Source organism: Onthophagus taurus, chromosome 2, assembly GCF_036711975.1.
Source record: "Onthophagus taurus isolate NC chromosome 2, IU_Otau_3.0, whole genome shotgun sequence".
In the NCBI taxonomy this organism is placed as follows: Eukaryota; Metazoa; Arthropoda; class Insecta; order Coleoptera; family Scarabaeidae; genus Onthophagus; species Onthophagus taurus.
This window is the reverse complement of record NC_091967.1, coordinates 17,069,685-17,097,207: the sequence shown is the minus strand read 5'-3', so window position 1 is coordinate 17,097,207 and position 27,523 is coordinate 17,069,685. Positions and strand designations below refer to the sequence as shown.

Sequence of the window (27,523 nt, the reverse complement as noted above, 5' to 3'; positions counted from 1 at the left end):
AATGTGTTATTTAGAAACTTTTTTATTTAAGGTGTAGAGTAAATCTCTAGTGACGTACAACTACAACTCTCGTCATGTAAAGTGCTTTAGGTTTTAATTTGTAGGGACATTTTTTTCACATATTTACTATGTAAAGTTCATGTAACGGTAAGTAATTAATAATTACTTACTGTATAATCTATAATTATTATAGATTTCTAATTAGTTAATTCTTTTTTATATTTACATAATATAAATAATGTAAAATTTCAGTTTTGGTTACTATTGAAAATAATATTACTTATAATGATTTCAGATTTATCTGATGAAGCAATTAACAATTGCACTTCAATGTCCCTGATTATGAACAGGAGAATTCTGATATAGATGAAATATGGACAAGTTCGTAGATTAAGCAGGTATAGCATCAGAAACACTTCCAAAATTAGGAAAGGCAAGTAGTATTCTAGCCACTGTAACTTCATAGTTTGGCTGACTTAGTGGTAGATTATCGAGTCTCGTTAAAGCTTATGTGCTATGTGAGATGGTACATACACCCGCCTTTCTTTAAATCATACATAAAATCCGGAATTTATAACGTCTTTCGTTGCTATTCGATTAAAAATGGTGCTGTCAACAACCATTCCGTAGTCTTCTGTACAAATAAATGATCTGCGCAACAAATCTAATTTTTGAAGACACCACCTTATCATCTCCGGTATCTAGATTTGAAAGTACGACCAATATGCAAACTGTTTGCAGAAGTGTCGAGTTCTGTAACAGTTTCTTCGGTGCTAACCTAACCACTCCAAAGAGCCGTTCAACTACAAGTGCGAGATAACGTTTAAAAGCTACATATAAATGAGAATGTGAAACCGGTTAAATATATAATACTCCAACGAAAACCAAAACAAACGCAAAAAAGTGTGAATAAAGGCAAAGAGTGCAGATGTCCAATTTGTAACGAACTTTACGTGAATCCGCCAAATCCCGGTCCGATTGAATCTAGCGTCATGTGTGTCACAGATGGTTTCACCAAAATAGTAGTTAATATGGACTGGGTAATTCTAGCTGAGAACAGTAATTAATTGTAATAATAATTATTATTAATCATTTTGACAACAAAACCGAAAATTTCAAAAATAAAATCAGTGGTCTTTGTTTGTAATATCGTACTGTTTTAAGTCATTTACAGAACGGCATTATTTAACCAACAAATACATAAAAGTTTAGATAGGTGATCTATTAATGTACTAAAATATAGAATAAAATGTTTGAAGGAAAAACTCATACTTTGTTTTTCGTTTTTATGTGTACCGTCTTGTGAAGTAAAAAAGTGTATTTGATCTCGAGACCCCAAAACAGGCTTTTCCCGTGGGCGCACGACAAAGTGAGGCGAAGCCAAGCACGGAAGCGAACACGGGAAAAGCGGTTCTGGGCGAGTAATAAACGATATTTTTCATTGCAAGCTTTCAAAATAAAAGGATATGGCGAAATTATTAAACGAAAACTTTAATTAAACGAAATATAACTATAATATATACGCAGACTGATCCAAAACTGATCAGACACACTTTATCTTAGACAAATTTAATAATAAGGAAGATAGAGATGGTTAAAGTTAATAATTAATGTTGGGGTTTCTTTAATATCTTCGTTTAGTCTTGAAATATCGACATGCAAATTAGTTTGAAATTGGTATTAGCTTTGATCTACTCTCTATAGAGCACTGTCTATGCCATGTTAATTATTTTAGAGTGGTCCCACATTTCTTATCATTAGAATTTTTTTAAATTATTACTTTCTAATTTTACCAGATATATATTCTTGAAAGAATTAAACAAGAATAATTTCTATAATTTAGTCAATTTACAATCTGTATGAGTAGACGAAAACGATCAAAGTTGTGTTCTGCATGAAAATAAGGTTTAAGTTTATTCTCTTATTTCTCAGGTAACCCCATAGCCGGATAAATACAATTTTTATTCTAGTCAGCGCCTTGGGATGGATTAGGGTTCAGGACAGAGGGTTAGCTGAAACCAGTTCGAACTCACTTATCCGACGTAGCCGCATGCCTGTGTACTTTTAAGCCGGTTAAGCTGATTAAAGTTTCAAGAGTAAAGTTTGCACATGCCTGCCACTATCTAAATAATTGTAACTAATTGGCAATAGTCCAGATTCTCATTAAAAAAGAAAAAAATTCTACGTATATTTAAAACGTCCTAATCGTTTTAATTATCAATTTTACTTCTGCAAAAAGGTATAATTTTTTACGAGCAAAGATAATTTTAGAGGGACCTTCAGGCGATATGATACGACATTGAATCTTATTAGCATTTCAAATCGTGTGAAGGGAAAGGGTGCCTGCCCTCGGTGATGAGGGCTGAAACCGCAAAAACGATTCAATTGTGCTCAGCCTACCAAAGAGAATCGATATCTCGCTGCTGGTTTAGTTATTTCGGCTATTCGAGGAAATTGAAAGTCATTCTGTTAGTCAAGGGCAATTTACACAATTTCATGAGTTTAGGTATCTACGTAGTAATTTGTTAATTCATAAAGTGCGAATACCTTTTTTATTTATTGCTATCAAAGAATGGTTGAGACAATATATTGAACCATGAAATTACTAATAATGAGGACTCTTACTAAAAAAGTTATTAAAAAGCTTTTTGTCTATTTTAATCTGTGATTATGCAGAAACCGGTAAGATGATATTCTGAGTCAGCGAAAGAAATCATAACCAAGTTCATGAAAAAAGAAAAGAGTATTTTATGTAAAATGTTCCAATTCCTTTTTGAGATGCAATTTTGTAAATAACTGTTTTTAAGAAATAGATGAATATGTAGAGTTCAGGTTAAACAATCATAATGACGATGTTTGTGGAAAATAAGAAATTATTAATGGCACACTAAATCTTTAAAGAATGTACTTTTAAATGCTTGTTATTTGAAAACAAGATATGTATTGATGGGACATTTAGATCTTCACGTCTACGTTGCTTTAAAATATTCATTATTTCATCACGATATCTCAATTCGTTTTTGAGATATGATATCTAAAATGTTTGCACTGAACTCAATAACACTGAAATGTATAGAGTGAGGTTTACTTACAAAATCATATCTAAGACGTTTATGGAAAATAAGAAATTATTTATAGCATACTATATCTCAACTAAAAATGCTTTAAATTGTTTGTTATTGTAGCATAATATCTCATTTCGTTTTCGAGATACGATTTGCTAAATTTCTTCTTATAATCAATAACAATCAAATGTACAGAGTTGGGTTTAAAAGATCATAACAATGAGGTTTATATAAAATAAGAAATTATCTATAGCACTTTAAATCAATATGAAATTTGCTTTAAAATGTTCGTTATTTCATCATGATATCTCTATTCGTTTTTGAGATACGATTTTGTAAATATCTGTAATTGAAATCTATAACAATCAAATATGTCAAGTTGGGTTTATGAAATCATAACTAAGAACTTTATGAAAAATAAGAATTTATTTATAGCATACTATATCTCAACTAAAAATGCTTTAAATTATTTGTTATTGTAGCATAATATCTCATTTCGTTTGTGAGATATGATTTGCTAAATTTCTTCTTATAATCAATAACAAACAAATGTACAGAGTTGTGTTTAAAAGATCATAGCAATGAGGTTTATATAAAATAAGAAATTATCTATAGCAGGTTAAATCAATATGAAATTTTCTTTAAAATGTTCGTTATTTCATCACGATATCCCAATTCGTTTTTGAGATACGATTTTGTAATTATGTGTCATTGAAATCTATAATAGTCAAATATGTCAAGTTGGGTTTATGAAATCATAACTAAGAACTTTATGAAAAATAAGAATTTATTTATAGCATACTATATCTCAACTAAAAATGCTTTAAATTGTTTGTTATTGTAGCATAATATCTCATTTCGTTTTTGAGATACGATTTGCTAAATTTCTTCTTATAATCAATAACAATCAAATATACAGAGTTGGGTTTAAAAGATCATAACATTGAGGTTTATATAAAATAAGAAATTATCTATAGCACGTTAAATCAATATGAAATTTGCTTTAAAATGTTCGTTATTTCATCACGATATCCCAATTCGTTTTTGAGATACGATTTTGTAATTATGTGTCATTGAAATCTATAATAGTCAAATATGTCAAGTTGGGTTTATGAAATCATAACTAAGAACTTTATGAAAAATAAGAATTTATTTATAGCATACTATATCTCAACTATAAATGCTTTAAATTGTTTGTTATTGTAGCATAATATCTCATTTCGTTTTTGAGATACGATTTGCTAAATGTCATCTTAAAATCCATAATAATCAAATGTACAGAGTTGAATTTTAAAGATCATAGCAATGAGGTTTATATAAAATAAGAAATTATCTATGGCACGTTAAATCAATATGAAATTTGCTTTAAAATGTTCGTTATTTCATCATGATATCTCAATTCGTTTTTGAGATACAATTTTGTAATTATGTGTCATTGAAATCTATAATAGTCAAATATGCCAAGTTGGGTTTATAAAATCATAACTAAGAACTTTATGAAAAATAAGAATTTATTTATAGCATACTATATCTCAACTAAAAATGCTTTAAATTGTTGGTTATTGTAGCATAATATCTCATTTCGTTTTTGAGATACGATTTTCTAAATTTCTTCTTATAATCAATAACAATCAAATGTACAGAGTTGTGTTTAAAAAATCATAGCAATGAGGTTTATATAAAATAAGAAATTATCTATAGCACGTTGAATCAATATGAAATTTGCTTTAAAATGTTCGTTATTTCATCACGATATCTCAATTCGTTTTTGAGATACGATTTTGTAATTATGTGTCATTGAAATCTATAATAGTCAAATATGCCAAGTTGGGTTTATAAAATCATAACTAAGAACTTTATGAAAAATAAGAATTTATTTATAGCATACTATATCTCAACTAAAAATGCTTTAAATTGTTTGTTATTGTAGCATAATATCTCATTTCGTTTTTGAGATACGATTTGCTAAATTTCATCTTAAAATCCATAATAATCAAATGTACAGAGTTGAATTTTAAAGATCATTACAACGAGGTTTATATAAAATAAGAAATTATCTATAGCACGTTATATCAATATGAAATTTGCTTTAAAATGTTCGTTATTTCATCATGATATCTCAATTCGTTTTTGAGATACGATTTTGTAATTATGTGTCATTGAAATCTATAATAGTCAAATATGTCAAGTTGGGTTTATGAAATCATAACTAAGAACTTTATGAAAAATAAGAATTTATTTATAGCATACTATATCTCAACTAAAAATGCTTTAAATTGTTTGTTATTGTAGCATAATATCTCATTTCGTTTTTGAGATACGATTTGCTAAATTTCATCTTATAATCCATAATAATCAAATGTACAGAGTTGAATTTTAAAGATCATTACAACGAGGTTTATATAAAATAAGAAATTATCTATAGCACGTTATATCAATATGAAATTTGCTTTAAAATGTTCGTTATTTCATCATGATATCTCAATTCGTTTTTGAGATACGATTTTGTGAATATTGAAATCTATAGTAGTCAAATATGCCAAGTTGGGTTTATAAAATCATAATTAAGAAGTTTATAAAAAATAAGAATTTATTTATAGCATACTACCTCTCAACTAAAAATGCTTTAAATTGTTTGTTATTGTAGCATAATATCTCATTTCGTTTTTGAGATATGATTTGCTAAATTTCTTCTTATAATCAATAACAATCAAATGTACAGAGTTGTGTTTAAAAGATCATAGCAATGAGGTTTATATAAAATAAGAAATTATCTATAGCACGTTAAATCAATATGAAATTTGCTTTAAAATGTTCGTTATTTCATCACGATATCTCAATTCGTTTTTGAGATACGATTTTGTGAATATTGAAATCTATAGTAGTCAAATATGCCAAATTGGGTTTATAAAATCATAATTAAGAAGTTTATAAAAAATAAGAATTTATTTATAGCATACTACATCTCAACTAAAAATGCTTTAAATTGTTTGTTATTGTAGCATAATATCTCATTTCGTTTTTGAGATACGATTTTCTAAATTTCTTCTTATAATCAATAATAATCAAATGTACAGAGTTGTGTTTAAAAGATCATAGCAATGAGGTTTATATAAAATAAGAAATTATCTATAGCACGTTAAATCAATATGAAATTTGCTTTAAAATGTTCGTTATTTCATCACGATATCTCAATTCGTTTTTGAGATACGATTTTGTGAATATTGAAATCTATAGTAGTCAAATATGCCAAATTGGGTTTATAAAATCATAATTAAGAAGTTTATAAAAAATAAGAATTTATTTATAGCATACTACATCTCAACTAAAAATGCTTTAAATTGTTTGTTATTGTAGCATAATATCTCATTTCGTTTTTGAGATACGATTTTCTAAATTTCTTCTTATAATCAATAATAATCAAATGTACAGAGTTGTGTTTAAAAGATCATAGCAATGAGGTTTATATAAAATAAGAAATTACCTATAGCACGTTAAATCAATATGAAATTTGCTTTAAAATGTTCGTTATTTCATCACGATATCTCAATTCGTTTTTGAGATACGATTTTGTGAATATTGAAATCTATAGTAGTCAAATATGCCAAGTTGGGTTTATAAAATCATAATTAAGAAGTTTATAAAAAAATAAGAATTTATTTATAGCATACTATATCTCAACTAAAAATGCTTTAAATTGTTTGTTATTGTAGCATAATATCTCATTTCGTTTTTGAGATACGATTTGCTAAATTTCTTCTTATAATCAATAACAATCAAATGGACAAACTTGGGTTTTAAAGACCCTAACACTGAGGTTTATACAAAATAAGAAATTATTTATAGCACACTAAATCAATATGAAATTTGCTTTAAAATGTTCGTTATATCATCACGATATCTCAATCCGTTTTTAAGATAGTTATAAGTTTTAGTATTTATTTTTAACTTCCATTTTGCGTTAAATTTCGATAAAAATCCACATCTTCGAATATTTTATGAAATATTTTTAGAACATATAGAGACATTTATCTATTTTATCGTGGTGAAATTCCATTTCGAAAATCTCATTTAATTTCGACGATAAAAGATTTTAAACACTTCAGAAATGTGTCAGATCGTAAAAGAGCGATTTCTAACACAACTGTTATGAATGTTGGGGGATACTTAAAGAAATCGGTTACCTTTTTAACGGAGAAAAAGCTTGCTTTTAGTCACTTTTTCTTTTTGAGTAATATTTTTGTAAATTAGCGTAAGTTTTAATACTTTTAGAATGTACAAACGCAATTGTTTATTTTATAGCGATAAATTCGGTTTTTATACAACATTTTGCGGATATGTCTTGGACAGCATAAATCTTGTAATGTCTGTATATGGAAATAATAAAGAATCAATATTTATGCTTGACAAATTTAATATTGGATGTCAATTTGTACAATGAAATTTAATTATTGTGATGGACATGAGTTTCTTTCTATTTTTCAGATGATTGGTAATAATTAGTAATAATGTTGACAGCATGAAAGCCTTTTTTGTAAATATATTATTAAGTTATTAATTGTTTGTGAAAATGAGTACAAAAATTAAAAAGAGATTAATCATTTATCACTTCTCTTTAAAGTACGTCAATTAAATAATAAACTTTGAATAATATGTTAAACTCTAGATTGTAATAAAGTAAATTACATTTGGGTAAACAAGTCAATATTTCACGTGGAGTATCAAATATCAATTTGGTTGGAGGTGTCATAGTGCATAAAAGCGTAGTTAAATATTGAACTGCATGTACAATATTAAATATGCTAACATGTTTACGTATAAATTTGTAAACATTAAAGATTTTATCAACAAGTTCTTGTGCATTAGGCGATGAAGAATATTTCAGATAAATTTAAACGTATTATGTCCAAAGAAATCAACAAAAAGTTTCAGAGGTAAATTTATTTACTTATTTATGTCCGTTATTTCAATTTCAAAATTAATTATGAAAACATGTCAAAGGAAATTATTAAATTGTTATTAACAAAACACAAAATAAAGTCACAAAGAAAGCGATAAAAGCATCATTACGTCAGTCAGTTTGGTTAAAGCATAAAAACTATTTTACCGCGTACTAAATTACGATATCAAACAAAACAATAAAAAAGACAAACAAAACCGTGGAATTATTCATTTAAATTTGATTTGCCTAGCAAAGTATATTATTGTTTAAATTTTCATTTCATTTGAATTTCAAACAAAATTTAGAACTATTTTTATTGATACAATCTCCTTTTCATGTCCTAGTTTCTGTACTCTACTCCCCATTTTGGTTCCGACCAGTTCAAAATAAGCACAACAAAGAAATCCACTTACTTAACAACGGTTTTCATCCATATCTTCTCGAAAAAAAGAAAACAATAATTTCACAAACAGCAGTCACAAAATGACAATATTGTTTTTGTATGTAATTAACTCTTGGGGTGATCAAAAAAAAAATTTTTAACTTTGAAGAGATCGAATACAATATATCTAGTTTCGTTCGCAATTTGCACCCGACGTCGAAGAAAACCGTTTGCAACCCCTATTCGGCAACACGAAGGAACGCTCGTAACAGACTGGATCTGGGGATGCTGCAAACTCTACGGATTTCCCGATATTACCCCCACCTGGCGGGAAAAGCTAGAACACTGTGACGGGAATGGTCTCGGATTGGTTGAGCGCGTCTGTGCATCCCAAGGCCTTCACACAGCATTTTTGGGGTAATTTACTCGTTAGCGAGCTATAGGGAAATCGCTGAAAAGCATTGAATCCCCCCAATGCATGCGAGAGAGGTAATCCACCCCTACTATTACCTACTACCTTTGTAGAACAGAACGAAGGACAAACCTTTGACTCAATTTCGATTCGAACACAGGATATACTGCCTTGGCCTGATTAAACGACATCGTCATTTTCCGCCGTCTCTCTTTTACGCTACTACAGCTGCTGCTATTTTTATACAAAAGTCACTTGTCTGGGCGGATTTAAATTCGTCATTTGTACAATTAGATAATCAATTCCTTCAATGTGCAAAAGGAGGTTTTTATTTGAAATCCAAGGATTTGAGACTCGTGACGTTAACGATCAAATTGAACAGATTACGTACTCCTCTGATTTGCAATGAGATTTTATGCTTTACGTGTAAAATCCCATTTGAAAAATGCGTTCATAGACTTACCATAAATTTTCACCAGATTATAATTGAGATAATTATAGGAGACTTTAATATAATCTTATTATTAATGTTACTCTAAGGAGGGTATATTAAATGTATATGATATCGACCAAACATCCAAAAGGTACTGAAAATTTTAACGTTACCATTTCATATTAAACTTGACTTAATAGAACAATTTGTGAATATACTGAATATATCTTGAATGCATTGTTAAGTTTTCTGCGGCAAATGTGTACAGTGGGTAAAAAACTTTATCAAAACCTATGAAACATGGATTTCCAAATATCATTGAATCTGCATGTTTTGATCAATCACTAAGAAATATTTAAATAGGACATGAACTGAAGCTAAACTTTACTTTAGAAGCTTTTGGGTTTAGTAACACTATTGCATAAATTAGGTAACCATAGGAAACAAAAATGTAAATCAATTTGTGTTATAAAGTGGTCAAATGAGAGCAAAAAGAAGTGCTCCGAAATGAAACGTTAGATACTGTATGCAATTCAGTGGTTTTAAAAATACAACAAAAGCTTCATATATTTTACATTTAAGCCTTCTTCTTTTTTGCTCATTTCCACTTTATGTGGGGTCGGCTCTCCTAATATTTCTGTGTCATGATATTCTGTCATGGTGCAGATAAATTATTTTTACTTAAAGTCTTGGTCATGCTGGTCTACCAGGTAGAAGGGAGTCGCCTTCTTCCTGTGTTGTTCTCCGGGAGGCTGAACGTGGTTGTACCATCTCAGGCAACTTTCCATAAATTTCTCAGTCACTGAGGCTACTTTGAAGCTGCCGCGAACATATTCGCTAAGAATCCTGTGTAGAACCCTTGCTGACATGAAATGTTCTAAATAATATTCTTTATTAAGCTTGTCAAGATGGCGAGTCTTTATGTCTGTTAGGTGATATTTCAAAACTTTTTCTGTTTGAAGTCAGAGGTACAACAGAATTGAAATCTTGTTGGACAAATCCATGGCTAAAGTGAATTTGAAGTGTGTGAAAGAAACATATTCTTAAGAATGAATAGAAAGAATTTAACCTTGAACGATTTTGAATTTCTGACCTGCAGTCACAATCTAAGCTTCAAACCTCAGCTGCTTGTAATCACATATAAGCTAATGAAATTGCATTTTAAAACTTCATAACTTAGGTAGTTAGCCAGTTTGGTCGAACCACTTTCTTCATTTCCTCGGCTTATCTAGTTCTTAGTTAACTTGTTCCATCCGATAATTTTCGGAAATTTTGTAGTACGATGTAATCAGTTTTAGATTTTATTACTTGATTTATTGTTTGTGTAGCAACCGTTTTGTTTTGGATATCCTTGAGCTGGTTAACGTAGCTGTGACATTTCCACCTGCTTCTATGTCAACCAATCCAATATGTATTATTTTTTTGAACGTATTTGAACACCCGACGCCACAAACCAAGCTCAAGCCATTAATGGCCAGAAGTTTTTGTTTAAAAACCAGATAAAGTGATAATACGGAAGTTGGATAAATCACTTTTGCTGACATCTCTGCTATTCTTGTTACTTAGGCCCAGAAGATGTAGTCTGCTTAAATTTTGCAGTTTTCCGTGAGCCAAATTAATAGAATTTCAATGCGAACCAGCGGGCTTTAACGGCGATATGCAAAAGTGGGTTGGAACACAATCTTATAAAGTTGGCCATACTTTTTCGTATTTAATTATATATAATAAATAATAAATAAATTGCAAACAACTTGTCTAGTGAACACGCTCTAACGATACATGATCTAACAGATACACTAGCATTAGTATCTATACTCTATATCTATACTCTAATATCTACCTAATATGATGTATACTCAATCCAGCTCAAATCAAACCAATCTAACTCAACCCACTTATAGAAAATTATCTCTTTCTTCCGAATCAAAACCTCGTCTTACTGACATGATCACGAACATCTTTAATCATTTAGTCATTGTAATCTATACGACTAATCGTGAACGTAAATCGTTTAACTTTTTATTATGACTGCTTTTCTTTACGGTGACAGGTAATTTTTTGTTTAGGTAATTTACTTATGTAACTTTCCAGTTTTTGACAACTTTTTATTGGCAACATAAGCACAGCGCTATGCATTCGCTCAGTTTACTATACTCAACATTGTAAATTCCTTCCTTTCCTTATTATGTATTTCCGTAGAATATATCCATTTCGGTAGATTAGCCGTGGTGGCTGTCTTTTTCTTCTTGTGATGTTTCCTTGTCTATACTCTATCCCTTAACATAATATTTAATATATTACATATTATTAATTTATAGTTTTTAGTTTTATAGTTTTACCATTACATTTTGTTTTATTCGATTTTTTTTAATTTCATATTTTGCAAACTTACTTTTCAAATTTGTTTAGTGCTAACTCTCGCAGTATTTTTAAGTGTTTATCAGAATTTCCATAAGCATCTGACTGTGAGAGTTATCATCTGATCAACTTCCATTTCTAGCTTCCGGAAGCTGGTTGCAAACTGAGTGCAAACTGGTTTTGGATGGTGCTGCTACTGAAGTCTACAATATAGGTATTCCTTTGCCTTGCAAACAATATGATGTGTCGATTTTATTTTAATGTTAAAAATCAAATCATAAATTATCATATTAACTGCTGATACTGTCAAAAGATAGCATACCATAGCCGAATGCAGCTCGATATCATATTCTTTAGCTTTCTCAAATAGTTGATTTACAACCCTTCGCATTGAAGATTTGAAATGATGTTCATACTGTTCTGTGGTCAGCTGATAAATGCTTCATATTCTGAACATCTTGATATTGGTAAATTAATCCATATATATCATCTACTTCATTCTTGCGATCTGAAAATTGCCCAATTTCTTTCTCTCTGAAGACAAAGTCCTATTCATTGACAATATTAATTATTCATCCATTTGTTTTTCGAACTCTCAATGTAAGGATTTTGTCTACACTATTTGTCTAAAATAAGTTGTAGAATTGCAAGTCCTTCCAATATAAATGGAGGTTTATTTCGTATTTCGGACAGTGAGTCTTTGATTAATGCATCTAAATTCTTGAATTTTATTTTTAGAAAACCCTTTATAAAAGCACTTTATACGTTTGTCCTGTGTGCCTAATTATGAAGATAAAAGGCTTTCTCTTCTCCTGTAAATGAACTCTCTACCTTTACGAACATGTTTCAACCATTCAACCACTTATTAGATTAATTAACCTTCTATAAACTCTAAGTAACCAGCCTATAAAAATAGAAAATAATTGAATTGCGTATTAAGTTGAAAGCAGGTATATTCGCACACAAAGTAACATGAAAAATGCTGTTAGCGGTCAATATGACCCTCATATTAGCAATTAAGAGGTAAAAATTGTAAGGTTGTTATACAAATAATTGGAGAATAATCCGATTTAAAATCATTGTTACGTAAATTTATGAGGAGGGAAGATAAATGTTCAAAGTTTTACAAGACTTTGTTTTTGCTCCTTAAATTTATGTGTTTATTAGTGCTATGGTTTTTTACAACGTGTGGGTATAATCACATGTTATCTAGAACAGTCAATTCTTGCCTTTACGGCCATAAATCTATCTGGCTTATTTAGACAAAGTTATATAGTATAATATAAATTTTAGTGATGGTTGAACAAACAAAGATATCTCATAAAAAAACTTGAAAGAAAGATAGAACTAAAATAAATACAAAGAACGAGTAATGAATAAAAAATTATCTCATTTTTAAATGTGGGATAATTTTGATGTATGTGAGCATTGGAGATTTTCTTTAAAAGAAAAAATCTGACAGGGCACTTCTATTTCGACAAAAGCCCTTTAATGTAAAAGGGTTTCCGCATTTACTATGAGTAGGATTAAAAAGCTATGTTACCGAGATCATGATGACACTACCATGTCACACGTTAAGCTCGTAAATAAGGATTGTTATAGTACTCTGTTTTAAGGTAATTGTATGCGCTGTAGTTTTCAAAGGGTTTAACAAAGGGTTCGTGTGATTAGAACAGTCGGCTAATTGCAAGTTGTTTGAGTATTATCGTTTATACATATTTTGATATATACGAATAATAATAAGTTAATAATAATTTTGAGAAAATAAATGTTATTGTAGTTGGGGCGATATAGCAACAAGTATAACCAACAATAACCGTAATTACTAACCAATAATTCATATAAGCTTTGCAATTATCGAGAGGTTCCCTGTTAAATTGAATATTCCCCAGTTGGAAATTTATGTTTATTATTTTTGATTATAAATCTGCCAATACTTTAACGCTAAGCCGTCAACGTGATGTTTGTGTTGTTTATTCGATTTGCTAAATGCTCGCATAGTTACGCGCGTAACCCACAAGCCTATTGATCGTCGATCGTCAACAAAACGTACAATAATTACAGAATTAATGAGACAATAGGCTTCGACACACCACTTTTGCGGCCGTAGTTTATATCTACCAAAATTTGTGTAATCGTGGAAAAGTAAAACGAGTAATACTCGATTGTGTGTAGACAAATACAAAATTGATCAAAACAGGATTATTTATTATTATAAATTATATCCATTTCAATGTACACAACAAACAAATAAAACTCAAATAATATGTCCGAACTGTTTCGTCAATGTTATAAATATTTTCAATTTTAAAGCTAATTAGAATTTTATTTATTTCGTTTTTAATATTACCAATTAATTTGATGGTGAATTGGAAAAGGAGCCCTGTATGTGTTTCATTTCTTTAAAGTTATATAAAACACCGCAATAACAAGTCTCGTAAATTCGAACAACTAGCTGCAGTTAGAAGTTGCGATCGATATAAGGCGAATAGAGCAAAGCCAACCAGTAACCGACTACTACTACGACTACCACAGTGGTCTCTCTTCGTTTTAAAAGTATAATTCTGAATTATAGCGCGAAGTATACTGAGTTAATGGGCTGTTCGAAAAAGAGAAAGAAGAAGCACCAACGTGACATGCACCAAGGTCTGCGAATTTGAGCTCGAGAGAATTGTAAATGGAGGTTGATTCGGACACGAATGTAGTAATGCACATCGCATTTGTGTCCCAGAAAGCTAATGTATCTCTGTATAGAACTGAACATAAAGCTATATGATCTATCTACATTTTTTTCCCATAGCTTTTATGACGTCCGTCGTTTCTAATTAAACGACTTTCAGGTAGGTACTTTAAAATAGGGTCCCTACTTATACATGTAGTGCTATTGAATGTTTATAATAGCGGAATAAGGACTTAGACGGGATATAAAGTAAATGATTTTCCCTCGAGGGTTCGTGGGGTTCAATCCTTGGGCGGGTCGAAACAAAGCCTGCGGTCGAAGCCGGAACAGCACTTGGTTTATACTATCGGCACCTCGTTATCTACTTGGAATGAGGAGCGTTCGATAGAAACAGGAAACTCGATTCAACGACGTCGCCAATCACTAACTAGTTTTCCCACTTTCATTCTTTATGATTGCATTTTATTTTCTAACATAAAAATGTACATAAGAACAAGTCAAATAAAAGAAATACTTTTGTTTTATTAAGCACTAATATAATTTTAATACATACAAAACTCTCTTCCTTATTGCCAATTAGTAGATGAAAGATAAAAAAGTAAACGATTAGATTAATGCAATTACACTCCGTAATTCATGCACTTCTCTTAATTTAAGGTATCTGTCAGTATGAAAAAGTTGGTATCCGTTCAAAGAAGATCTTCCACTGAATGTGAGTAACTATTCGTCGAAAATTATATTATTTTGGGGAACGTATGCATCTTATAGTGTGTAATTATAATTATTTATAAAGTTGGAAAATGAAAAGATAAAAACTTACAGGTAATATTTGTAGTGTTGATCGTCATTAACAGTGGTATTAGTACTTCTAGATTCTGAGTCAGACCTTCACCATCAATTTCACTTTATTCTTCAAACAGTTGCGATAAAATATCTTCTCCACCGATTATCAGTTAAACCAGCCATGATTTCAGAACGATTGGGGAGAAGAAATTATATGAACACCGTTCTCAATATTTATATAAAATATAAGTACTGTGTAGGGCAAGGTATAGACTAGGCATATACGATATCAATGTGACCCCAATTGTAGCGGTGAAAATAGTGCACATTTCTACGATAGCCATACTCTGGTCCTTTATACATACCTTTTAGGAAAGGTCTCATAAGGTGTGGCAATAAAAGAATAGCCTCGTCATCAACCAAGTAGTATGGCAAAGACTCATGACTGGCATATACTGGATAACAAATGGGATTAGGAACATTTAACACAACAAACATGAAGATGTATGAAAAAACAACTTTATAATTTATATTTCGAGGTTCGCACTTTACTAGTATATGTTTGCCATCAATTGTTTGGAAGTTTTGATATTTCCTTCCATGTATCTGTATCCAGTACTGGCATTTACAACTTTTATATTTTCTTCATTAATGCCAATTAACCTTATATTGATGAGTAACCTCTTGGCTGGTGAGACTGCTAGTCAAAATTTCATGTACTGCTTTTACAAAGTTGGCGAAACAGTCTGTTCCAGAAAACGGAAGTTAGGTATGTCGACTTATTTGGTACGTTTCTTTAAATTTTCCCTCCTGTTGAAAGAGTTTAAGAGACACAACCAGCGAATGTTGTTTTATGTTGAGTTTTATGTTCAGTGAGTCTAGTGGTCATACACAGATGGTATTCTAAGGGTTAGCAAATCAGCATTACGCCAACTTTATAAATTGTTTAGAATTGCAGTATATCATATTTCTTAAATTGTTATTAATAGAATACTGTAAACATTGTTCTATTTGGTCATCTAATGTGTCAGGTAATGTCTGTGGTTGCGTCGATGTAAAATGTTTAGATTCTTCTAAATTTATTTACTTTATTCGGGCACGTTGATGAAGCTTTGACAGAAAATGCAAGTCCCTCCCCTTTCAATTTGCGGTTAATAGAAGATCTTCAATATATGTATATGTTACAGGGAAAGTCGATTCTGCCTAGGTAAAGTCGACTCTTACTGGTCTTTTCAGTAAAAGTTGATTAGCTGTGAGGACTGTTGCAACTTCACAATCACTTGGAAGTGGACAAGGATTTTTTAAATGCTTTTGCAACAGTAAATGTAAATCCATGAAGTGCATGTGTAAGAAGAAAGGTGTGCTTTGTATCTCAAAGTGTCACAAATCTTTGCCTTGCTATAATAAATGATAAACATTTCTATCTGTATGTATTATAAAGATTTTGCATTTTTATTAGTTTTTTTATAAACATTTCTATCTCTTTATGTGTTAATAAAGGTTTTGTCTTTTTATGTGTTTTTTATTAGCTAGTAAACCCTTTCCTTGTAAAAAGTCAACTTTTACTACCTCAGTGAGAGTATACTTTCCCTGACTATAATCAACTCTGACTAGTAAATGTTGACCAAAATTCAACACTTTTCGCTTTTAATCCATTCTAATTCCAAAAATTAGTTCCATTCTGTTTTTTCATGTCTCAATGTACAAATGAAAGAATCCAAATCAGTTAACAATCAAGGAGGGTAACACAATAAAAAGTTATAAAGGTGAAGTCCAAGTTGTCCTGTTGGATCTATAAAAAATTCATTATCCAGACATACATTCAAAATCGTTTCTTTAAAAGTTAATCTTGTATTACCAATGAAAACAATACAAAAAATTCCTTAAAATTAAGGATGAACCGAAAAGAAATGAATATCAGTTTCATTGCTGCAAATATGAAGTATTGTTTGTGAAACGACAAAAGAAGTTGTTATGTGAACAATGATCATAATATTAATGTTTTGTCTGTCCGTAAACAGTAAACAACTCGGAAAAGAGAGCGAATCGAAAATGTATCTTTTCATCTTCTCGTGAATAAACAACTTTCTAAACATATTTATAAAAGGAAATTATTTTATAAAACTGATAGTACTTAGAAATAATCATTAAAAAAAGTCCTCACCTCCACTTCTTAACATTTTTTCCTATTTTTATATTATACCAAAATAAGAAGAAAGTCATTTTTAATTAAGCCCAACACTAAAGAATTATCTGTTCTTGTTGAAATAAAACTCTACTAATATTAAATGATTTGCCAGCGAATCAAATTTAAAGAAAAAAGACAATATTATTTCAGCCGTAATGATGTAGGAATAGTGGCGGAGTGCAAAGAGTAGCACTTCCGCTTTCGTTTTAGTGGTTACGACACCCCGGTGGTTACGACAAAATGGCAGTTTAAATAAAGGTACATCATTTTACAAATCATTTTATTTAAGCGTGAATTGAACTCGAAGTTATAATCCATTTTACCAATTAAAATTAATTTTAAAGAGTTTTTGTACTTTAATTTATGTCAAATAATAAATGAACACAAAAACTTAAATTGTTTAAAACAATTTAATAAAGCCGATACCTCATCACTTATTAAATTATTAATATCTTAGTCTTCATAAATGTTTAATAAGACATCGTTATACATCTCTCAAATGTAGTTCCAAATCCCATTATCCTACTTTCCCATCTAGCTCGTTAGCTCAAAGCTAAACCTTGAAGATAATTTAAAAGTAGTGCTCATAAAAAACTAGAGGGGAAAGAATATTTTTAGACCATGTTGAAGAAATTAGTGGTTTACGAGTATCTTTTCGGTATAACACTAACAAGATTGAGAGAGCGGAGCATCGTGAATTTATTTATTATTTACTTTTAGATTGGATTCCTGCTTACAACTTTGAAAGACAACTAACTATACAACGGAAGCAGTAAAAATTTGAGCTAAAATGTTCCAATCAGTGTCATTAGAAAGAAACTTTTCCAGCCTACATTGCTTATACTCATAACCATATAGCCTATAAATTAAAGCAAATATATTTATATGTATTTTATAATATATTTCAGCAAATCATAAACAATTATCGAAATCAATCTCGTAATGCTAGATATTGAAGTTATTTGGATGAATTATTCAAGTGTATTATTAATGAAAATAAATATTTTCATAAAGCAAAAATATAAATAATTATTCCTATACATTTAAATTTGATGCAATATTTTATTGGTTTGATAAATAACATTTTCAGATGAATTAAATATTTATTTCATTATTTATTAAGTATTATTTTTTCCATAAGAAATTGCATTGAAGCAAATTTTATTTGTGATTACCACCGGCGTAATAGCACGAATGATGCTATTGTGTAACGAAAAAGCTCTCTTATAAAATTAGAGGTATTAATAAGTAAGTCTATGCATGTTCACACACAAGCTCACAAGTTGAAGCAGCGCTCTACTCGAGTGCTAATGCTATTCTGTTGAGAGAAGCACATGCATGTTTAAACAAGTTCAAGCAGCATCCTTTACAAATTATTAGTTTATTATTAACTAACAGTTTGAATAGTTTTAGCTTTAGGAATCTTTCTTTTCGATCCTCAAGGTTAAGGTTACGTGGTGTGACCTCAATCTTGAGATTCTATCAGGAGATGCGTCCATTGGCAATATCTACTACTGAGGTAATGAAAGAAATTAAAAAAAAAAGAATTCCATCCTCCTAAAGCACGTGGCAAAAGAACCTAAACTCTAGAATTTAGGTTGTTAAAGTTAGATTATCATCAAAAACATTGAAATGGTTCTGAATGTTTTAGTTAAAATGCATTGATTTGGTTTTTTATACTTTTCATAGTCTCCACTATGTTAAGCATAATAAAGAACCAACTAGGACCAATAGGCTGACATTAGCAGTTGTATTTTGGATAACTACAAAAAAACCGTCACGAGACTAAACTTTATCCTGGATAATTGCGAATAAAATACGAGACCCGGAGAACCAAAACGCGTCTTTAGCTTGACAAGACAACTGTAAAAGCAAGCTACGATGAATCTGTGCGTTGTATTCAAGTCCGTACAAGAAACTGAGTAACCTAGAAAATCACTTATAGTAGCAAGAACGTTAGTAAAATTTTCGTTATCTCTCTACAGAATATTTTCTGAGAGCAACATTTTCCGCAAGTTGTAATTAAATTTGTTTAATTACAAAATTCTTCTGTTGGAAAATTGACCAAATCCAGCAAAATCCATTAAATATCGCGCGAGAAGGGAAACATTTATATGAAATTGTGAAATCGGCTTTAGACATGTAATTTACTACCAGATGTTATACCAACGATTCCATTAATTGAAATATAAAGAGAGCGGAACGCTGTCATCTTCCTATCCCACGATAATTTGAATTTGTTATAAAATTGTACCAATTCTGGCAGAAAGTTCTTCTTCTCTCACTTCTTATTCCTCAAAGGTCGTAATTACGTTCAATGTGCGTATAACATGTTGCTACGATTTATATTGCAAGACCGGATTATGTACATTTTCAAACTGTATAATCTTTTAAGGTTATTGCCTCTCGCAATAGCCCATTGCTATACTTTGGCCATTTGATCATACTTTAGAGAAATTCGTTCTAAAGATGTGCTTGTAAGAAGAATACAAGAAAATATGTAATTGATCACTTGGCTCAATATTTTTAGATCTAACAGCGAAATACACCTTAATTCCTGACTACAATTTAAAGGCATGCATGATATTTATTTATTTATTTATTTATGAATAAACCAAGAAGCAGTGTGATCCAAAATATTTAGAAAACTTTGATTGACGACTTCCACAGCTTTTTGTAAGATTTCAGGTATTTGGTCAACCTAACCAGCGTTAGAGTCCTTAATTTAAAATGACACCGTTTTTTCTACCATACCTATTGTTAGAGATCATATATTTCGTACCCCTTCGCACCTCTGAGCAACAGATTCAAAAACAAATTTAATGCTGAATTCAGAAATGCCGCGATTAGTGGCTTTACCAACAACGACAAGCAATAAGAAATCGTCCTTCTTTTTTTAACAAAACCACCTTTGTCAGTAAAAAGAACGCAAACAAAATTGCAATGGGCAGAATCTGGTTTTTGATTAATGATCCTAAGCAGTCATAACATCTATGACTTCCTATGCCAAGTCACCTTTCTTGTTTGTTCCTCCATAAACTATCTCCTAAGCTTTTTCTTCCATAAACTTGTGTATTCTGCCAACTTCTTCTCGGATCGTAAGTTTAGGAAACATGGTAGGTTTCTTCCTTCCTGCAGGTTTCCAGTTGATAACTTGTTTTGGGATTCTAAGTTCAGGCATTCTTTGGACTTCTCCATACCATATGAGTTGCCTACCTTTTACCTCGTCCACTATTGTATGTGTATCTTGCATAATTTCTCTTATTCGCTCATTTAGTATTTGTTCGAATCTTGATGTCCTTGCAGCTCTCCACCAGAAATCCATCTCCGTAGCTTCTAGCATTCGTTTCGTTGTTTCCTAAATTGGCCATACTTCACAGCTGTATGTGATTATAATCTTTATGATGGCATTACATATTAATTGTGTCTCCCGTTAATGTTTCTATCCCAAAGTATTCCACTTAATATGTGTAAAATAAGATAGCTGCATCACAAAGTTCTTATAAGCTTGTTTAATATGATCCCTTCTGATATGCACCAATTGCTATTAGTTGAAACACCGTTAGTTAGAGAAATAAAGTACGACCTGAAAATGAAGGTAAGCAATTCACCACAATTAATTCTTTGCAATAATTTTTTCTTTAGCTTGATTAAATCAAATTTTTATAAAGAACTCATTCTTCATGTGGTGGATTTATTCGCAAAAATAGATGCGAATATCAATGAAATTAATCGCATAATACTACCTTAAGGGTTGTCTGATATCGAGAAGATGCGAATTGTGCGTGCACGTAGATGACTGGAATTTTGAACGATGATCAAGTTTTTCCGATATGTAAGTCTAGGTATTCTTTCAAAAGTGTTTTTAATATAATTAATTAGAGTATGCACAAATTACTTGTAGTAAGTAATTTAATACTTGATTATAATGTGACTATTTGCAATCACACCTGTTATTAAAAAAACTGTCTAAATTGTTTTTCTTGGATTACTCCTCATAACATTTTGTGTTCCCGTCAAAACTTGAATTTATTAGAATTGAAACATATGGAAAAATAAAAAAAAAGTGATTGTTTGAAAGTCGTCAGATTTAAAATTTGAAAGCTTTAAGCTCACAACATTCACGCAGAGATATTCCCATTGCCAATCTCTATAGCAACTCCGTTGGAACCAGCACTGCTGGAATCCGACCGCACCGATAATGTAATTGGATGCTGCAAACAAACGGCACGGGTCAATAGCAATGTTGACGAACTACTCCCTTCAGAATTCGGCTGCCACCCCTTATGAAATGTCTTCAAAATTTCTACGATTGTTTACCTTTGAACGGCGATATCACTTTAACCGTTTAGGTCTATCTCAATTTCTTTTTCATTTACATTTGATTTTGTTTTTGATGTTATTTTTGTGAGTTAGGGCTTCGCAATTAACTTTGAAATAATTCTGTCCAAGCAATAATTAAGCAGTTACGTTACGCCGTTAACGCATGAATTTGCTCTCGGCTACCAAGCAATTAGGCAGTGATTTATATTTGCACCAGGAAATTACTTCAGAGACGATCTGCTTTTAATGTTATGATATACGTTAGAGGTTCATGCAAAATTTCAACGACTAATTTAATATTCGTAACAAGAAAACTTTTGGATTACAGAAAAAATTTTAACAAAATATTTGATTACTCAATACTTAGTAAATTTGTTTGTATTAGGTGATTATACCGACTATAACAGATATTTCTTGCAAACTTAGAGCAGCTAATCTACTTAACAAGGCAAGTGCCAGACTGCTCTTATCAAACTCATGCACTCGTCGAAAGTAAAGTTTCTAGTAGTTATCTTAGAAAGTACAAAATAAAGCTAACATATAGGAAAGATACAAATATAAAAGATTATAAAAATAGCTTTCGTGGTATATATCAAAATTTGTATTAAATCGGTTGTTTTTGTACTCATCATTGGATAACAACTCTTGGTTATTTTAATGGCCAGTTATGCGCTCGGTCAGCGTTACGGCTACGATCTCGCCGGAATGCAGAGACTTTGCAGTTATTTTAATTAAATACTTGAACAAGAGAGAGAGAATCAAAATCATCTGAGGCTTTCAGTGTAAATATTCGATAGTAGTACATTCCTCACGCTAATCTTGAAAGCAACTTAGAATATTAATTTTCTATTCTCGCCATTGTGTAACCGGGAAACTGGTTGGCGGCTGCCATTAAAACTTTAAATTATCAAAACCGAACGAACAACCACGCTATAATGAGAACGCGGTTTAAACGCGTCGAGAACAAATTAAATTTAGATAATATGTGGTGCTATATTGTGGCGAACGTTACATATACATTACTTTATCGTTATTTAATAGTCTTAGTTTTTATCTATGTAGATGGAAAAGAGTAAAGATTTAGCCGGTACGTTGTGACATACAAATTTGTATTTCGTGAATGTAGGGTAATGGTGTATCGCAGAGAAATAGTTCCAGGTGTCTTTTCGAATTGATTTATTCGGCATTTCTGCCACATTTTCATTTTGGTCACGTCAAGGGGATGAGATTTGTTACGGGAAATGGCACGTTTATCGCATCGTTTAAGTTCCTTCATTAGGAACTTCGGAATTTGGGCGTTGATTACTCAAATCAAACAAATCTTATGTTTTTAGTTTAATGGCTCCTCGGAGTTTAATTGCTAAAACGTTTATGTTATTGTTTCAATTTTAAAGAGGAATACAAATTTTAATTATGAGTTGTAAAGTTGAGTAAATCATGATTCACATTATTCCGGGTGTTGGATTCACTAAGTTAAATTGAGCGTTCGATCGAACTATTTCAGACATTTTCAATCCAAATCTGTAGGAATTATCTAAACAGCAATTTCATTTCGGTATTGAGTGCAGTATAATAATGTATCCAATACAACACATGGATTGGTCATTTTAATGATTTTCGTTCGGCTGGACCCAATCCAACGCAGTTATTAGAATGGATTTTTCTGGCTGTATCTGGTACGCTGTGCCGGTATCAAATATCGTTCAACTTTTCAATCCGAATAAGATCAATAAACTGAAAAATTCTTTTTATTATAGCTACTTTTGAATTGACTTTCTGATCAAGTGCAATAATTGCTGAAATCAATCACACTTAAAAGATTAGGATCCTCTTTTTGCTGATTCAAGATAAATTGTTTTACGTTGCGTGTCGGAGAACATTAGCAACTTCGGCGCAGGATATAAGGGTGATGCAATGACATTAGCTCTAACGTGATCTAAATTCGTAACCCAACGGTAAATTTCTACTTTAATCTCCGTGAAATGGCGTTAAACTTCAAAATTATAAATTTTTACGAAAGGTTAATTCTCAATTTAGAATCATAATTTGTGAATTGCTTATAAAATGATAATGACATTAACATGTAAATAAACTGGTATTACATAACATAATCCGATATAGTTCGATCGTTTTGAATCTCGTTCAACGATCTCCAATTTCGAACCGTCGAGGGCTGCATTGTTCGGAGTCGACGTGTAATGCTTCTGTGCGGTTCGCGTCACGGTCGTTTAACATTAGCGTGTTTTCAATAAAATCGTACAGAGATCGATAATTACAGAACGTCGCGCATTGTGGAATATATTGTACAAATACAATACAGACGGAATGAGTGAGTTTCGGTCTGCAAGCCGAAGCGCTCCGGTGCGAAATGTCAATATTGCATACGTATGCGTAATCATCTAAAACTAATTTAGTACTAGTTTCGAATTTAAACACACTCACAAGTGTGCACAAGTCACCGCGGTGATGGCGACGCTATCGTGTCTTATCGGAGTTCGAATAACCACGAAACGTTGTGTGAATAGATGAAATATTTAGGGTTGGGGTCGAATTCGACAAAATTATGAACAATTCAGTTTAAAATTTAGTAAGTTCAAGTTTCGATTTATATGTAGTATTATTTTCTAAGACTAAAATATTTCTAAACTAATTTATATCTTCAAATTAGCTTTTAGTTTTTTAAGATGATAATTTTTTGTAGAATATACATGTTCTAGATATAAGTACTTGTCGATGTTAAGTTTATGCTGTGATTGATTGTTGAACATATACAATTCGGAATATACTGCTATGCCAATTATTTTACTTTGCATAACTTCAATATTTTTTAGATTCGATTTAACCAAGTTAGTCTAGACAATACAGGCATAGATGATAATTGATCGAATAACATTTAGATTGATGAATACTGACTTTCTAATTCCTGTGTAAGGGAGTAGCCATTGTCAAAGCCCATCTTGATAATGGTGAAAATTTCTTCGTTAACCCCTTAACGTACATTTTTTTTGTCAAAAGTTGGTAAAAAATACGTATCTCTTATAAAAAATGATGTTCTTAGTAAAAAAGCAGTTAACATAGATGGCAACTATGATCCCCGAAATGAGGGAATCCATAGTATGGGTTGAGTTGGGTTGGGTTGCATTTTCAACAACATTAATAATTTACAATTACCTTTGAAGTGGAGAAGAATTCTTCTATTAATTTTCTTGACCTCAAGATTACCAGGGCCTTGAACGAGTGAAGAAAAAAATTTGAAAATTTGGGGATCACTAAATAGTCATAAAAACTACATTCTTAGATAGTTTAGAACTTCCATGCAATCTGGAGCTTTTTGTTGTTTTTTGTTGATATACTCCTGATGGTTCAAAACACCATTTATCAGCGTTTGGGTCATTGCGAGACCGAAGAAGGTCGACAATTTGAATATTTGTTATAAAAATCGTAATAAACATGCAAACATTTTATTTTGCCATTTGGTAGTCAACCGCACATAATTCTTGAAAGAATTAAGATATCGGGTTTTGGTTTATGGAGTTGTGTTTCTTTTTTCATTACCTTTAAAATAAGGTAAAACTCGACAGGGGTAGCTATTTAAAAATGTAGGGGTGGTCATCCTCTAAAAAAACTCCACATTGCATGGAAGTTCTAAACTATCTAAGAATGTAGTTTTTATGATTCTTTAGTGATCCCCAAATTTTCAAATTTTTTTTCTTCACTCGTTCAAAACCCTGTATGTAACCCCTGTACGAAACCCTGTATGTTGAAATATATGTTATATGTTGATAATAGGCATTGTGTTTCGTTTATGAAAATTAAATGAAAATGTGGTGAGTTATATTTTCATTAATGTTCACCCTTGTAACCTCGTAATGTTACTTTTTCCACTTCTTTATAAAAAACTTCAAACTTGTTCAACTAAATTTGCTATGTTACCGCTTGTGGCTGCTCCAAAAGCACGTTAAAAGTGACAGTCGGAGTTAACACTGCACGAATGCCAAAATTTGTTAGTGGTGGCAATTTAAAAAAAAATCTTTATTCCATAGTTTTCGCAAAATTATCACATAATCTTTCCTATCAATTTCTATCACCTGTAACTTCTGATGGAGTATTTGCATAAATGATTTATCAATTTTGATAATCCATTTCTTAGCAGCTGATACTGTTTGTGAAAGCGGTGTTGGTATTAGTTAATTATGTTGGTATTATTAATTCTAAAGAACTGAAAGGTGAGTTAGTATTTACCAAGATATTGATAATTCAGAACTTCTCTGTTTTAAAAAAGTAAACGAAAAATGCAAAGAATACTTCGGCATTTATAAGATAGGTAATTATAAGAGAATAATCAACTCACAATCAAGTGACTACAGTTATAATTATTACAATTAAACCTTGCTTATGCGCCTTTGCTGATATTTGGTATCTAATTATTTTTTTTTAAGTTTTCTTGAATTATTTTCTAATTTTTATGAAAAAAAAACCAAAATTGATGGTGGTTAAAGTAATATACTATTTTTGTGTGTTCGATTTAACTAAAAATTTATATATGAATGTGTTGAATGATTAAAGAGGTTTATATATTATTTAAACCATTTATCCCAATTTAAAGTGAGAGGTTACATGAAAAAATAGTGGACTATGTGTTCAAATAAATTCTTACAGTACCTCCTCTTTACACACTTCATATATGCGTGAAAGAAATAGTTATTTACGTAACCAGTTATGAAAAGACTAATTTTGTTTGACGAATGTAATATTTGCCAAAACGAGCGAGTGTGTCTTGCAAATTACGTTAGTTGAACAAAATCAGCCGTTTCATAACGTGTTAAGTACAAAATTTTATCTAATTCCATTGAAAAAGCAATTTTTGTTCAAAACTTGACTTATTCTATTAGTGACAGATGTCAATTTGTAGTTAGGTAATGGATTTCATTACATCACTAGTGATGTAATGAAATCATTACATTAACGTCGGAAAGACATGTTAAATTTAATTTTCATAATGGAATTAGGTAATAGTCATTTTTGTAATTCGCGACGGTAATGAAAGCTATAACAGTACTCTAACGGGTGCTGTAATGAGATTTTAGTAACATTTTATGGAACCAGTTCAAGTTGGTGACATTGGGTCATTAATTTTTCTAGTTGTCAATGTGACAATGTTTGTCTATGGATGTTTAAACACTTTCTTAGCATCGAATATAAGGTCCACAATGATGAGGACATTGAACTCTGAGCAATTTCCCTTATTTTGGGAGGTGTACATGAAACATTTTTGTCAGGTGAATACATTTTGTGTATTGACAGTTTCTAATTGTCAATTCAAATTTCTATTTTCAAGTGTTACGGTGTTACCAACTGCTACATAAACTATTTCCCTACATTGTTAAAATTTATATTATTTTTTAGAAAAAAAACAGGATAAAAACGCGAATTACAAAAAATAGCATAAAAAACACGTTTCATAAGACTTAAAGCACTCATTCATTAAAAAACTCGTGGCTTCACCACTCGTTTTTCAATTTGAATTCGTGCATTTCAAACGTGTCTTACAAAACTTGTTTTTTAATATACTATTATATTACAAGTGGGCTAAAAACATAATTACTGTACGAGTGTGGAGAATTGTACGTAGGTCGTGTAATCACACGAGTTTCTCTTTAAATAGGTAGCACTTTTTCTTTTGTATTGTTGTTCGTTTCAATAAATTAAGTCTGTTCTGATTGGGCTAAAAATGCGTTACGTAATGAAACCAGTGCGGTAACGAACTTCATTATATAACTCAAATCACCTCAAATGAGTGTGGTAATGATGGCTTATCCAAGTCGTTGATAAAAATATGTAATCCATCATTTTTAAATAAATTTAAAAAAAAATTTGTTAATTATTTTTAGTTACATTGGAATAAAAATTATCAAACTAGACCAGTCAAGTGCACCGAATTATAAATTTTATGTACA

General features: G+C 30.9%; 1 protein-coding gene across 1 annotated transcript in view; it reads right to left on the bottom strand.

Moving 5' to 3' along the window:
• LOC111428821 (uncharacterized) overlaps nucleotides 1–8,665 on the bottom strand; it is a 46,784-nt gene extending 38,119 nt beyond the window's left edge. The window contains exon 1 of the mRNA XM_023064525.2: nucleotides 8,421–8,665. The gene's annotated coding sequence lies outside the window, so the exon portion shown is untranslated. The remainder of the gene's footprint in view (nucleotides 1–8,420) is intronic.
• Nucleotides 8,666–27,523: the final 18,858 nt, after the last annotated feature.